Source organism: Martes martes (genome assembly GCF_963455335.1).
Source record: "Martes martes genome assembly, chromosome: 7".
Classification (NCBI taxonomy): domain Eukaryota; kingdom Metazoa; phylum Chordata; class Mammalia; order Carnivora; family Mustelidae; genus Martes; species Martes martes.
In genome coordinates, this window is record NC_137894.1 from 97,518,756 (window position 1) to 97,536,014 (window position 17,259).

Here is a 17,259-nt window from a genome sequence, read left to right on the forward strand (position 1 = left end):
GCTTTTCTGGGGAGGCAGCAGAAACCCTGGAAGCCCGAGTCTGTGAAAGCAGCCTGGGATGTTGCTCTCCTTCCTTGGAAGATCCAGGGAGGTGGCAGGACCCCAGGGAGGGTGTGGCTGCTTGGAGGCTTCTAGAGGTCGGGGCTTAGGCCTGTTCACAAAGACTCCCCACCCCCAAGGAGCCGTTGGCCCAGAAGACCCAGTATGAGGCTGACTCAGCAAATCCCCGGGGGTAGAGATGTCAAGGCCTGAGGCTTCCATCTCCCACCCCTTCCATGGTGCTTTTTTCCCCTTTCCTGGAGAAATGAGTGTTCAAATTAGAAATTAAGCTGATATATGAAAAATAAAGTTGCATTTTTTGCACAAATGAGTTTATATGCTGTTTGTGTTTGCTTTACCCTCAGCTATCATTGCTAATGCAACAACGCATGTTTCAGAAAAAGCTTTAACTTGTTATGGGAACGGGTGAAAAGATTGATTCTGAGAAAATTTTGCAAAGAGATATAAACAAATCCTGACAAATGAAGGGAAGTGAGAAATGGGCTAAGCACAGGGTTTCAGCAGATAATCATGATGGGACATGCCCTAGATATAGCATCCCAGTAACCTTGTCTTGGGCCCTTGGTCATGCAGACACCTACGTGAGCACATTTTGACTTCCCCTTTGTGGGCGACTGATAAATTGTAAGCATTAACCATATAAAGGATAAACCATAAAAAACAAACTGTGGTTCCCTGAAAAGCTGCGGTTCTCCTCTACAAATATTGGTTTTTAGAATTTTGTTTCTTTAGGAAGTCAATCTAAGGAAATCACCAACATAGGTTCTCAAGTGCCAGATACTTACTTTAGCATTTCTGAGCTGTTTAATTACCAACCTTTAAAGCTCTAATCAATAAGGTGTTTAGATACTGAGGGCTTCAAACATATAACACAGAGAAATATAGCTTCTTTTTCACTTAATATTTGCAAGGGTGGAGCCTGGGAGTTGGGATGAGGCATTAAAAGCCATTCTCAAACACAAATGCAGGGCTCTTCTTTTTGCATTTCTTGTTGTCTTAGGTGGATTATAGTTCATAAAGCATAGTTTTGCATAGCATAATCTATCTCTGTTTCTCATTTTTAATATTTCTAATTTATCAATTTATTCGAAAAATATGTATGCAGTGACTACTATGTATCCTGCATGCACTGGGCACTTGAGATACATCAGTGAACCAAACTGACTATAGAGTAGCCAGTTACATTGTTTCCCTGGTACTCTGTTTTTGGGGGACTACCTCCCTCCTTTTATCTCCCTCCCACCCCTTTATTTTTAATAATAAGTCTATATACTTATTGAGTATATAGTATATGTTGGGTATATATATGACAGGGGAGTGGGTCATTTGACAACCTGACCTGGTTTTACAGCCATGATTATAGGACTCTCCTGTGGTCATGTCCCAGAAGGACCTGGAGGTATTGGCCAACTTGGAAAATCAACAAAGTAACGATTGAATGAGCACCCACTGTATAAATCCATAGTGTTCACTGCTAATGGTATAAAAAATACAGGCCATGGTCTCTGCCTTACCAAGAACTTTTAAACTATGTTAAGGTACCACACTCACATGAAAATATGAGGCAGAGGGGGCCTGGGTGGCTCAGTTGGTTAAGTGTCTGACTCTTGATTTTTGCTCAGATCATGATCTTATGTTCGTGAGATTGAGCCCCGGGTGGGGCTCTGTGCTGGGTGTGGAGGCTGCTTAAGATTCTCTCTCCCTCTACCTCTGCCCCCTCCCTCCCTGCTCTCTCCTTCTAAAAAAAAAAGAAAGAAAAATAAATAAATACATAAACCAATGAATAAATAAAATAAAATAAAATAAAATACAAGGCAGGGGCGCCTGGGTGGCTCAGTGGGTTAAAGCCTCTGCCTTCGGCTCAGGTCATGATTCCAGGGTCCTGGGATCAAGTCCCGCATCAGGCTCTCTGCTCAGCAGGGAGCCTGCTTCCTCCTCTCTCTCTGCCTGCCTCTCTGCCTACTTGTGATCTCTGTCTGTCAAATAAATAAATAAAATCTTTAAAAAATAAAAAAAAAATAAAATAAAATACAAGGCAGACCACACTAAAGTAAAAAAATAATTAGCCCAGACCTTGAGTGCTATCTAGTTCACAGGAAGGAAAGAGTGACTTGTCTTTGTCTTAAAGGCAAATGACAACAGCTGTTTCTCCTGTTTCTCTTTCTTCCTGGAAGTTCTAGGTCCTCTTCCTAGTATCTTAGTCATGGGATCATAATACACTTCCAGTTTAAGATGAAAACATGAAGCTTCACTTCACTCATAATTTTCATTACGAATCATCTTTCCTGTTTTTGAGGATAAGATTTAGTGTGAGAACTGCAGAGACAGACTCATACCAGCAGGTGGAGGAATTTGCCATTTGAACTTGACATCTCAGGTTATCCGGTGGTTTGGCAAGGTGGTGATTGCAATTTTAATTACTGTTTTATTTCTCCCTCTTTGTTCCAGATACCGATGCACCAAAACACCCTGAAAAAGATACCCATAATCCAAAGACGGTAAATCAAAATTGATTATTTTCATCACTCCAGCCAGAGCATAAAGTAGACGGCGCTTTCTCCCTTTCAGAATCTTCGATGTAAAATATTGAAATCTAAAGGAATAATTTATGCTGAGACAGAATATTGGAGCAGTCTTAAAATTTAAAAGAAAAAAAAAGCATGGGATCTCAACATTTTTAAAAAATTATTTATTTGATAGAGAGTACGAGCAGTCAGGGGAGCGGCAGTCAGGGGAGCGGCAGGCAGAGGGAGCGGCAGGTAGAGGGAGAGGGAGAAGCAGATTCCCTGCTGAGCAGGGAGCCAGAGATGTGGGGATCATCCCAGGACCCGGGGATCATCCCAGGACCCTGGGATCATGAGCTGAACCGAAGGCAGACGCTTAACTGACTGAGCCACCCAAGCACACCCGAGATCTTAGCTTTCTTATGCTAGGTTTAGAACACCCTCAAAGCTGGGTGTGCTAGTGGGCTCCCCAGTCGCCCGTAAGAATTTACAGGATTAGACTAGCAGAGTGGAGAGGTCTCCACTGGAGTCTGTCACGTGCTTTCAAGCCCATCACGTGTTTTCAAGCATGTCGGAACTGATGAAACAGGCCTAGGTGAAGTCAATGTGCCCGGGGCAGGCTGAAGTCATCTGGGAGGAAGTCAAGTCATGCCCATTGTGGGGTTTAGGTGTATATGAGCCTGTCTAGCAAGCTGTGGGTGGCTGGTGAGGTCTGAGGAGCTTCCTGGGTGACAACTCACCCTAAGGGCAGAAGGAATCTGGTGATTCGATTGAGCTGGGAGGAAGCCTTCGTTGTCAGAGGGGCGTGGTGGGTCTGACTGGGACAGTGTGGCCATTTCTTGCTTGTGTTCTGTAGTCTAGCTACTTAGAAGCATGTGCTTCACGGGGACATGGAGGGCTGTCAGTAAAAACTGAATGAATTTTCACACCCAGTTTTATAAAAAATGCTCAGATCCCAGAAACACTGTTTTCCCTTCCAACGTGAACAGGTGAGTCATTCTCTTGCACAGCTTGGAGGAGGGTCGGTATGAGCTGTTAGCTCAAGTGGCAGTGGGGTTGCCTGCAGACCTGGGAGCACGTGGAGACACCTTCTGGAGACTCCCAGAAATACAGGATTTGCCATGCAGGGGTTGGAGGTTTGGTAGCAAGAACCAGTGACATTGTGTTGGAGTTAATGGGATGTCCTCTGACACAGAGGCTTGTAAGAACTGGAGAAATAGGCATTATGCATATACTATTAACCAGGTTCTTAGAATTATAAAGCATTTACTAAAAGAATCTTCATTACCGTGTCTCTCATTTGATGTGTAAGGTCTTTTACAAAACTCTGTTTCTTGGGTATTATTTTTATAGCAGTAAAATACATGCTGGTGAATAAATCTAAAGTGTGTATCACAATGAAGTTTATAAATGAATAACTCATGCAGACTCACTTAGATTGGTCTACAGAACGTTATGAGCAGCCTAGAAGCCTCTCTTAGACTACTTCCACTCTCCCTCCCTAAGGGTAATCACCACCCTATTTTCCAATATTACAAATTACTCTTGCCTCTTTTGAACTTTGCATAAATGGAATTATACAGAGCATCTATATTCTGTCTGACTTGTTTTACTCAATATTAGGCCTACAAGTTTCATTTATGTTCTTGCCAAACCTCATGTTTCCATTGCTTTATAGTATTCCATTATATGAATGTAGCACAATTGCATTTATGTTTTACTGTTGGTGGACATTTGGATTGCGTCCAATTTTTGATTATTATGAACAATGCTGTCATAAAGATATCGGTACATGTTTTTTTCCTGAACACATGCTTTCATTTCTGTTGGGAATGTAATAGCTGGATCTCATACATAAGATTTAATGGCATCTTTTTTTCTTCCTGACATCGAAAATGTAGTTTGGGTATAGATATACATTTCTCTTGAAGTAAAGGGATTGAAGTAGTGATGGAAATAATTTGACCAGAAGGCTAGGAAGAAAGCATTGGGATTTCTTAGACTAGCTGGGTACCAATACTTTTGAATCATCATTTGTTATCATAAGTTATAATAAATGATAACAATGCAAACTATGTCGTTGTTCATGACAAATTTAGAAACAATTAGGTTAGTTTTCCACTGCTACCTAGAATATTTTAGCATTTTTCCTCCCGGAAGCTAATTTTTATATTAACCTTAGGAAGATAAGCTTAGGAAAGTAATTAAAATTTTTAAAAAATTATTTCTGTCCATCAGCGGAGATGGTTAAAATTTATGGTGTTTACAACTGGATGCTGAAAAACATCAGTGGGTTTTCTAATTTTTTTTATTTTCAATTTATCTGTTTTATGTGCTGACCATTGTATTTCAGGAATTTCAGCTATGAAGACTGAATGGAAGGGAATAGCACTAAGTTTGGGTCCCAAAAAACAAACGTTTAATGCTCTTGGCCTTCCCCAGAATCTCTGTAGCCAAAAATATCTCTAGGGTTAAAGTTACCTAGTAGTTCTTGGTACCACATGCAAATTCTGCATCTAATCTACTAGATTTTCACTTGGATTTGTTGAAAATAACATTATTTCTACTTGTTTCTTAATTGTAAAACTAGCATATGTTTATTCTAGAAAATTAGGATGGCATATAAAAATATAACAAATAATGATCTCATGTAATAGCATCATCCTTTGTTAATATTTTAGAATATTTTCTTTTAGTTTTTAAATTACCCGTTTTTTACAAAGCTCTTTTATTCAATACATGTCTTTGAGAACTTCCTATGTACTGATGTCCCAAATGAATAGAACCAGAGATCCTACAGTCTCTTACAGGATCTCTAAGACTTGAGGTTACCCAGCAGAATCCAGAACAACTCCAAGATCAGAGATGGCACGGCGTGGAAGAGTGACCTCTAGGAGATGGTGCAGGAAAGAGATAACATAGCGACCCTGAGACTCCTGTCCTTAGAAAGACTTGCTTGCAAGTTTGGCCTTTGTCCAGCATCTGGAAACTTAGAATTCGGGAGTTTTCTCACCATTTCCTAACTGATAAGGATAGTCTACTGTTTGTGCAAACAATATGTTTATGCTGAACACCTGCTCTTCTTCTGGGAATCTGGAATTTTGACACACGGTAGTTTCCTGCATGAGAGGCCTCTAATAAAAACCTTGGAATCTAAGTCTAATGAGCTTCTCTGGTAGATAACACTTTGCATGTGTTGCCACATGTGGTTGTTGGAAGAATTAAGTACATCTCGTAACTCCACTCATAGTTTCTGGAAGCTGGTTCTAGATTCAGCAGGACTTTGCCCCATATATATGTTTTTTGGGGGGGGGGGCTGATTTTGCTTTGTATCCTTTTTTTTTTTTTTTTTTTTTTTTTTTGCAGTAAACTGTTCCTGTGAAGATAACTATATCCTGAGTCCTTCTCGCACATCACTGAACATAAATTTAATCTTGGGGACCCTTGATATGGTGACCCACTGGGAAATTAAGGTACTAAATGAGTACTTACCTCTAATTTCACGGTGACCCTTAGGATAAAGCTGAGAATAGAGCTCCCTGAGTGGGTCTCCTCAAATGCCATGCTCCAAGAGTAGAGATTTGGGCAAGATAAAGGGTTTAATGTCCCAGGTAACTTATAGCCACAGGAGAGATGGGAAGACTGTTCAATCCACATCCTCCTCTGCCCTGATCAGTCCTGTTGTTGGAGAACAGTCTCACTGGTTTGAAAAAAAAAAAAAAATAGAAACTACTGATATTGTTCTATATACCCTCAACACAAATATAGCCAAATATTTAAGGTAGACCAAAAGCATGATAGGCATGGCTTCAATAGACAGAACTGACCCACAGAAGAGAAAGAATTAATACAGCAAAGAGAGGAAATCTAAAAAATAAGAACAAATAAGTAATGAAATTGAGAAATTTTTATTTATAGAGCTCTTCTTACTGAGAGCATGGTATGTGTTAGAAGAAATGTGTTGCTTGGGTGCTGGCTTATTCTCAGTCAATCCTGGGCATTTTGGTTTACTCTCTAATCCCCAAATCACTTGGTCTCAAGCACTGAGACACTTCTCACTTAAAACTGGCACTGGTTTATATGAGTTAAGAAGCATCTTTAATGCCTTGGCGGGGAGGGTGGTCATAGAAGAGAAGTATGTCACAACACAGGAAATATCTTGAAATCAATGATCAGATATCACTGAGCCCAAAAACATCTGACACACTTTGAGAGGGAGTTCCTTTCTGGCTGATTCTTCCTTTGGATCCTATTTGGCTTGCATGTTCTTAGAGACCACCCTTTTAGATGGGAGTGGCTTTTCCCAACTCCTCTTTCCTTTGACACCCCCCAACTGCAATCTCTGGCTGCCAGGAGGAAAAAGAAGTCTTCTTAAAATGAAATAAACAGGGGCACCTGGGTGGCTCAGTGGGTTAAAGCCTCTGCCTTCGGCTCGGGTCATGATCCCAGGGTCCTGGGATCGAGCCCCGCATCAGGCCCTCTGCTCTGCAGGGAGCCTGCTTCCTCCCCTCTCTCTCTCTGCCTGCCTCTCTGCCTACTTGTGATCTCTCTCTCTCTGTCAAAAAAAAAAAAAAAAAAAAAAGAAAAGAAAAAAAAATGAAATAAACAAGCAAACCCCCCACCTATTTGCGCAAAGATGAAACACTCACATCACTGCAGCTTAGGTCCGCATTCTCCCCGTCATCCATCCTTGCTGGGCAGGGCTGGGGGTTTCCTTTCGTGTGATCAGAGTTTCCCTTAAAGCATTTTAACAAAAAAGGATGGAGGGGAAGCAATTCTCCCCACAGCAGTTGTCTACAGTGTTCTCCGTACTGCAATGGCTGCAGCTTAAAAAATTCTAGTCCTAACACCTTCCCTTTTGTCCTGCTTCACTAAGAAAGTTAATTTTTGTCATCAAGAATATTATTAGCAGGACATCCCGAGTGTGACTGGCCTCTGAAGCTCTTCCCGCCTTAGCCTCTGTGAGCCAGCATCACCTCCACTGCTCGGTACCCCTCTGCATCCAGCTGTGAGTGTTCTGAGAGGCAAGTCCTGAGTGGATACAAAAAGAGGCAGTACCCAGTTGGCAGCACCAGGATGGAGCTCCCCAGGTATTATTTTGTGCAGGCCCTGGATTTCTGACCTGGTGCTGAGAGTGGGGTGAGTTACGCTCCTTCTCAGTCCTTCCCAGGTATTTATGCGGCTCTGTCCCCAAGGGTGGGGTCTATTCATTTCAAGAAGTTCTCTTTGTGTCTTGGCCACAGTGATGTTCCACAGTCCAGCCCCCTCTGTGCTGACATGGGGCTAGATGCTTTTTAGGTCCTGGCAATGGCTGACAGGATTTCTAATGCTGTTGAAACTTCTATGTTTTAAGCAGCTTCTGTGAATATCTTCGTGGGAGTTTGTAAGAAGCTGTACTGGAGATTATTACCCTGATACAGCAATAACCTGGACATTGAAGGCTAGGAGATTTGATTAATGAGGGAAATGGAGGAGAGACTAAGCAGAATATGGCTTCTGAGGCAGGAATGGGGTATGGTACAGCTGTTGGAAGCTTTCTGTACTTAGGATACTGTATCCTGGTGAGAGGGGATGAACTGAAAGGAAAGTGAGTGGAAACCAAAGAGATATCTGGTTTACTTTGGAATTCTGCTGGGTCTTAATCCTGCAGGACACTAGCTGGGAAATAGAGCCTAAAGAAGAAATCCTTTTCATACCAGCCTGACGATCCTTTGAGAGGGCCAAAGCCAAAGGCCAGGGTTCAGGAAAACAGGTCTCTACCAGAATTTCTCCAAATCCTTTAAAAGAATTAAATTTTATTTTATGGTGGTGAGAACATTTAACGTGAGATCTATTCTCTTGGCAAATTTTTAAGTGTACAACACAATATCGTTAACCATAAGTACAACATTGTATAGCAGATCTCTAGAACTCATTCATGTAGTTTAATTGAAACTTTATGTCCATCGATTAGCAGTTCCCCATTTCTCCTTCCCCCAGTCTCTGGCAACCACCAGAGAGAACTCTCTCTCTGCCTGCCACCTGTCTCCTTGTGATCTCTCTCTCTCTCTCTCTCTCTCTGTGTCAAATAAATAAGTAAAATCTTAAAAAAAAAAAAGGAGTAGAATTCAGTGATTCATCACTTACATATAACACCCAGTGTCCTCCCTAATGCCCATCACCCATTTAGCCCAGCCCCCACCCATCTCCCCTTCAGCAACCTTCAGTTTGTTCTCTATAGTTAAGAGTCTCTTGGGGCACATGGTGGCTCAGTTGGTTAAGCATCCAAATCTTGATTTTGGCTCAGGTCATGATCTCAGAGTCGTAAGACTGAGCCTCTGCATGGGGCTCCATGCTCAGCAGTCTGCTCGAGATTCTCTCTCTCCTCCTTCTGCCCCTTGCCCCCTGTGCATGTGCTCTCTTTCTGAAATAACAAATAAATCTTTAAAAAAGAGTCTCTTATGGTTTGCTTCCCTCTCTCTTTTTCCCTTCCCATATGTTCATCTTTTTTTGTTTCTTAAATTCCACATATGAATGCAATCATATAGTATATGTCTTTCTCTGACTGACTTATTTTGCATAGCATAATACACTTTAGCTTCATCCATGCCTTGTGAATGGCAAGATTTCATTCTTTTTGATGTCTGAGCAATATTCCATGTATATAAATGCCACATCTTCTTTATCCATGCATCAGGCAATGGAAATTTGGGCTCTTTCCTTATTTTGGCTATTGTTGATAATACTGCTATAAACATTGGGATGCATACACCCCTCTGAATCTGTATTTTGGTAAATACCCAATATTTGTATACCCAATATTTTGGTAAATATCCAATAGTGCAATTGCTGGGTCATAGGGTAGTTCTATTTTTTAACTTTTAGAGGAAACTCCATACAGTTTTCCAGAGTGGTTGCACCACTTTGCATTCCCACCAACAGTGTAAGAGGGCTCTCCCTTCCCTTCATCTTCATCCACATCTGTTGTTTCTTGTGTTGTTAATTTAATGTTAATTTTAGACATTTTAGACATTCTGACAGGTGTGTGGTGGTATCTCATGGTGGTTTTGATTTGTATTCCCTGATGCTGAGTGATGTTGAGCATCTTTCACCTATCTGTTAGTCATTTGTATATCTTCTTTGGAAAAATATCTATTCATGTGTTCTGTTCATTTCTTAACTGGATTGTTTGGGTTTTGGGTGTCAAGTTTGATAAGTTCTTTATAGATTTTGGATACTAACACTTCAGCAGATATGTCATTTGTAAACATCTTCTCCCATTCCGAAGGCTGCCTTTTAGTTTCATTGATGTTTCCCTCACTGCACAGAAACTTTTTATCTTGATGAAGTCCCAATAGTTCATTTTTGCTTTTCTTTCCCTTGCCACTGGAGACATATCTTGTAGGAAGTTGCTACAGCTAGTGTCCAAGAGGTTACTGCCTGTGTTCTCCTCTAGGATTTTGATGGTTTCCTATCTCACATTTAGGTCTTTCATCCATTTTTGTGTATGTTGATAGAAAGTGGTCCAGTTTTATTCTTCTGTATACTTCTGTCCAATTTTCCCAACACCATTTGTTGAAGAGACTGTCCTTTTTCCATTGTATATTCTTTCCTGCTTTGTCGAAGATTAGTTAGCCATATAGTTGTGGGTCCATTTCTGTGTTTTCTATTCTGTTCCATTGAGCAATGTGTCTGTTTTTGTGTGAGTACCATAATGTTGAGATGATTACAGCTTTGTAGTATAATTGGAAGTCCAGAATTGTGATACCTTAGTTTTGCTTTTCTTTTTCAGGATTGCTTTGGCTATTCAGGGTCTTTTGTGGTTCCATACAAATTTTAGGATTGTTTGTTCTAGCTCTGTGAAAATGCTGGTGGCATTTGATAAGGACTGCATTAAATGTGTAGATTGCTTTGGGTAGTATAGACATCTTAACAATGTTCTTCCAATTCATGAGCATGGAACATTTTTCCATTTCTTTGTGTCCTCTTCCATTTCTTTAGTAAGTGTTCTATATTTTTCAGAGTACATATCTTTTACCTCTTCGGTTGGGTTTATTCCTAGCATTTTTGGGGGTTTGGTGCAATTGCAAATGGGATTGATTCCTTGATTTTTTTTTTTCGGTTGCTTCATTATTGGTGTGTGGAAATACAACATATTTCTGTACATTGATTTTATATCTTATGACTTTGTTGAACTCGTGTATTATTTCTAACAATTTTTTGGTGGAGTCTTATGGGTTTTCTACATAGAATATCATGTCATCTGCAAATACTGAAAATTTGACTTCTTCCTTGCTGACTTGGATGCCTTTTATTTCTTTTTGTTGTCTGATTGCTGAGACTAAAGACATCCAGTACTATGTTAAACAATAATGGTGAGAGTTGACATGCCTGTCTTGTTCTTGACCATGGAGGAAAAGTTCTCAATTTTTCCCCATTGAAGATATTAACTGTGGGTCTTTCATACACAGTTTTTATGATGTTGCACACTCAAACATCTTAAATTCAAAAAGACATTAATCAACAAAATAAGACATCCCAAACACCAAAGGAAAAAACTAAACTGAAGGCAAGTGGCAACCTGATGGCATAAATGCATCCATAAAACAATGTTATTGTTAGTAATCTCCAGGAGAGAAACTTTCAAGAGTTTGCAGTTCAGATTCCAAATATTTTTGGGTAAAGTAACCTGAGACTGATTCTTGAGTATAGTGTAATTCTTTTCTTTTCTTTTTTTTAAAAAGATTTTATTTATTTATTTGGCAGAGAGAGAAAGAGAGAGTGCACACAGCAGGGGCGTAGCAGGCAGAGGGAAAGGGAGAAGCAGGCTCACTGAGCAGAGAGCCCAATGTGGGATTTGATCGCAGGACCCTGGGATCATGATCTGAGCTGAAGGCAGATGCTCAATGACTGAGCCACCCAGGCATCCCAAGTGTAGTGTAATTCTGATTAAGATATCTGGGCATCCCTTCGAATAATATCATGAGATAAGTAAACAGAAAATCTTGTCTCCTTGCCTTTCAACATACCAAGAACAAACCATATTCATGAACATAGGACTCTTTTTAGTGACTCAGAAGACAAAGGAACTGATTGGTATTCAAGGTGGTGTGGTACTTCTATTTCCTTTATATATGTTTTGGCTCAGTCAAAAAACCTACAATTAATGAAATAAAGAATTCCTCATGTTACATGCTGGAGGCCATATACCATAAATAGTGAATCTATAAATATGACTTTCAAAATCTAGAGTTATCTGTTAGCAATGTCTAAATGTCTAAAATGTCTAAAGTGCTAACCATGACTTAGACATGAATGATATGTATTAAGTCCAGAATACTGATTAAAATCAACCAGCATGTTACTCATGCAACTCTAATTTTATTTTATTTTATTTTTTTGAGATGGTGAGGAGAGAGAGCACAAGTAGAGGGAGGGGCAGAGGGAGGGAGAGGGAGAATCCTGGGTAGGCTCCGTGCACGGAACTCGATCCCAGAATCCTATGATCATGACCTGAGGCGATATCAAGAGTCAGATGCTTAACCCACTGAGCCACCAAGGGGCCCCCAGTTCTCATTTTAAATAGGCCCTGTGAGAACAGGAATGCTGAATAGTATATACTGAAATTAGTATTTTCTAATGAGTACCTGTACTGCATTAATTTCCTTCAGTTAAGGCACATGAAATAGAAAAAAGTCTTAGCAGTCTATACAAGGAGTTAATGTTTAGAAATGACAATGAAGTGCTTGCACCTTCATTTTTCAAAACTTCACAAAGGTGCAAACAATGTACCACTTTCCGGGCTCCCATGGGCAGATCAGTACTATTATGTCTGGTCTTCCTAGGTGCACCAGCACCTCCGGCTGTGCTTTCTGCAAATCTGACAGAGCGGGAGCTCTCAGCTATCGCGATGTCTGTCACAGCCTACAGCTCTGCGCGCCTGGCCTGGTGGGGGCTTGCGGAACTGGCGCGGTAGGCGTGTTTGGAGTCTGAGGATTGTCAGAGGTGCTGCCGCTTTCCTGTGCATAACCGAGCTGCCTGTATTCTAAACCTGGGCCTCTGATACCAAAGTAAGAGACTGTCTGCGCACAGTCCCGACACCTGGAATATTCTATTTTGGGAGCACTGGGCAGCACCATTCCTTACATTCTCTGTATTTACACTGGATCTAGATTATTATGGCGGCCACTTAGAGATAGGGTCTTTGGTCCTAAATTATCATCTTCCTCCCTACTTAGCTTGCCGGCTTCCCGTTTGGGAAAAAGGAGGCAAAGATGGTAAATTTTCATAATTTAATAATGCAGTTCTTCTCTGAGCTGAGTTGTTGATATTCTGGGTATTTGAGGCACTACCGGATGTCGGATGACCTCTCCTGAGCCCCGAGGCCCTCGGCATAGATCACCCACTTATATTTTCACCACCAGCTGGTTAACAGAAGGCACATCTCAGCTTGCCACCGTCACATCCAATGTCCCGTTCTTCTGCTGACTTGGTCTCTTTCAAGTTGCTTCACTTCCTCTTTTTCCATTAACTGCTTCTGAACAGGGGTCGGTCCTCCTAAGACAAATTTGCTTCCTTCAGATTCAAGAAGAATCCGAGGGTCTCCGTCCTCCACGCGACTTGGTTCTTCTTTGGGTGTGCTGCTCTCAGCCCTAGAAATCCTCGCCTCTGATGGGACGTGCCCGCTTGGGCGATTTTCCCCGCTCTTCTTGTGCTCCTGTAGTGTTGACAAAGGTATGTATTCGCTCCTTGGATCTTTAAAAAAGTTTTGTTTTGTTTTTTTTTAATCAGCTATGTTGATGTTTAAACCATGAGAAGAAGATACTTTGTTCAGTTTTGAGTAGTTTAGAGGCAGTGATATCTTGTGTTCATTTCTTGGAAAAGATGTATTAGTTGGTTCTGGCCACAGTTTCAAATGGCTGTGGAAGCTCTGTCAGTTTTCGAGCTCCATCATTTGTGAGCACCTAATATTCTGAGACATAACGTCAATACTGAGGAGAATATCCCCCTTCACTGTATATTCTCTGCAGAGATCGAAATGGAGCCTCCTTGCTTCCTGTTATTTCCAAATACTTGCTTTTGTTTAAAAAAAAAAAAAAAACCTCACTCAAATCACTGCATTGAGATAACTGTCACTTTCCTTTGTTCATTTGGCTGCCAGCACCCATCCCCACTTTTCTGGAAACAGCCCTTGGGTTGGATGCTGTGGTTTGGGTTCTATGTCACGATGTCCTGCCCTCTATCAGCTAGGAGTCAGACAGAGAATCCAAGCAAAAATCACATCTGTCTTTTTGGGATCAAATCTTGAGCGGAGAGAAAAAGATGGGAAAGACTAGGAGCATTTCAGCAGGATTTGTGTGGCCCAGAGAAAGCCAATTGCTCATCAGTTCCTGCTCCTTGATACCCCGAGCTGTTCTGGTCCTCACCTTTCTGAGCTATCATTCTAATAACTTCTCTCTGTGCCTTTATGTCACCCAGAGTCAAATTCCTTTTTTTTTTTTTTTTTTTGTAACCAGACTCCTCCCTGGTGTCCCCCCTGCGGGAGCCTCCCCAGTTTGGCCCCGCCCACATCCTGACCTCACCTGGCACTGCTCTCCCTCTCACCACAGGTGAGCTGCAGGGCATCACTGTCTAGCTCCCCAAACACAGAGCTTGTTCCCACCTCAAGGCCCTCTGCCATCACTCATGGCTCTGCTGCCCAAATGCCACCTTCTCAAAGAGGCAATTGCTGACACACCAGAACTTTCTATTGCATTAGCCCATTCCATTTCTGATTAGTATTTTAAATTATGCTAAGTTTCATTTATCTAATTATTTATTATTTGCATTTCCCGATTAGAATATCAGGTCTAAGAAGGTGGAGACCTTCTCTATTTTGTTCACTGGTATCTCTAGTGTTTCCCCATATTTAGCGCTTAATCGGTGCTCAGTGAATATGTATTGTGCGAGTAAGTATGTTGTACGCAGTATGTGGAGGGATCACGGTGTCCTATAATCAAGAGGTTAATGAAGAGTGTGGGCTCTGGAGTTAGGCTGCATTCAAATCTTTGCTCTACCACTTGCCTGCTGTGTGACCTTAGGCAAGTTACTTAAGCTCTCTATGCTTTAACTTTATCATTTCTAAAATGCTAATAATTAAAGTGTGTAAGTAAGATGAAGATTAAGTAAGAGTTTTGTACATTGCATGGAAAACAACAAGGTTCAATATATGACTACCAATATTATTAGAGTATTTCTCAATTTTAGGAAGCCTTTGTCAGAGATTGTAAAGTGAACCACAGACTTCATATTAGCTCTTTTGGAGAAAATCAAAACCAAATACAACATTAAATGCACACAACTCTAAAAAACCCAAGTTACAGTATCATACATTTTTCTCCACAAATACATGCTGTTCGCTTTTTCAGAATGATAGTCATACCTGGGGTTGGAAACGCCTGTAGAGTACGGCCATTGGCAGTTACGTGTAACGTTAATGGTAACTGCTGGTGATGATCTGGACCTTGGTATCATCTTTGTGATGCTGCAGAATCATTTAAACACATGTCAGAGAATATTGTGGGTTATGTGGGGTTTTGTTAGTTTGTTTGCATTTCCCTTTTGGCTACATTGTGTTGCTGCTGCTGCTAACTGAATTATAAGTAAAGACCTTTTCTGGGAAGTAGCTGGAAGCTTTTTACAGATTTGGACATCTGAGTGATAGTTTTTAACGCATCAATTGCTCCCAACAATTGAAAATCTTGTAATCTGTTCTCAAAATTTTGGCAATTTTTACCACTTTCAGTCACCGCATACAGTGTATGGTTATTAATTTTGTACATTTTTTTCTATATTGCATTCTAGTGGAATTTTCTAAAAGACCTGTAAACTGATCACTGTGATGTGAATTTAAGTTTTCCAGCTGTCTGAAACTGATGTAACACTGCTAGCTGTACTAGAAATAAAATTTAAAAATATAAAAATAAATAAATAAATTTACCACCTACCAGTGCAAATGACTTCCCGCAAGTAACAGACCAATGAACTGATCCAGCCCCACGTCTTATTAATTTCTCAAATGCACCAGCAGTGCAAACTCTGAGTCTGTGCCATGCTCACATTCTCTTCCTCTGCCTTCTCAAGCCCAGTTGGCCATAAGGATCATGTGGGCAATTTATTTTTTTTTTAAGAGTTTATTTATTTATTTGACAGAGATCACAAGCAGACAGAGACAGAGGAGAGCAGGCTCCCTGCTGAGTAGAGAGTCCGACTTGGGGCTCGATCCCAGGACCCCGAGATCATGACCTGAGCCAAAGACAAAGGCCTTAACCTACTGAGCCACCCAGGCACCCCCCCATGTGGGCAATTTAAAAAAAAAATCCCACATTCTCAGGTCGGATCCCAAGCCAATTAACTGAGTAGCCTGGTATCACTATTTCTAAAGCTCTCCAGATGATTTCCCCGTGCAGTTGGAGGCTGAGAGGCACCTGCTGTAACAGCAGCTGGTGAGTTTCTTTTGACGCAAGTGAAATGTGTCTTCATTGCAGAGATGTTAAGGCTTGAAAAAAAAAAACCAGACCCACAACTAAACCTTTGCATTGGAGAAAGAAGAAAATAGGGTATTATTTTGCTATCAATAGGCTAGCCCCAGGTAGCTTCAGACCATGAAAAATATCATATTGGGTCAGACCCATTTTGTGGAATAACAGACATTCCTTTGTTGTCCTTAAGAGCACCTTTGATAGTTCCTTCTAGGAAGGTGTCTCAGGGATTATGTTTCCTTAGTTACTGCCAAAGACCTGACAAGAGGCTTAAGGTGAAGCCTGACACCTGAGACCTCTAAAGAGAAAGAAAGCACATGTGGGATGCATCTGATGCTCCTTTTCAATGAGCCTGCATCTGTATCTCATTCTTTCTTGTCCCCTGGGAGTCCCTGATTTGGCAGCCAAATGCTCCAGGACTGGTCTTCCATGCTTCATCTGATCCAGTGGAATCCTCTCTCTACCCCTTCCCAGGGCATGGAGAACAGATCTCAGATTCTCTTAACATCGAGGAAAAGTCCCTTCCACTTGGACAGTAGACAAACAGCTTACACACAGTATGTGTATTGTAGGAGGTAACTGCACCACATTTCAATACTTGAAATCTTGAAGACATGGAATTTAATAGTGGTGTGGAGTTCTGGGTGATCCTCATAAGTCTCTAAGATTGATTTCTTTCTGATAGATATGTATGATTTTTTCCCCTGCAAGTCTATCAGTTCTGAGCAAGCCCATCACTATACCTAAGCATTCAATTTTGCACATTTGCAAAGTTATTGTATTGCCAACAATGAAACCAACCTCATGAGAAGCTACAATTAACCTTCACCTGCTCATCCTTCTCAGCCTGCCAACCGATAAGACTGGAGACTTACTTCACATCTGACAGCCACACTGCCCACCAGGCAATTGGGAGAAATTGAGTGGAGTGTTCTTTTCACAGATCCTATGTGGGAATCAGCATTAAAGAAGGAAACATTAGGATCCTCGTTTACTTGAGACAACTTGCTCATTATAAACTCATTAACTACTACGTTGAAAATACAGTCCAGAAACAGAGTGCAGAGTAGTTCATATTCAATACCTTAATCTTTCCTTAAAAGTAGTTTGTTAAATGATGGCATGACAAAAAAAATCAATACAGACAATAAATCTATGATACTAGAAGTAGGTTTAGACAGGATAAAGAGGGGCCC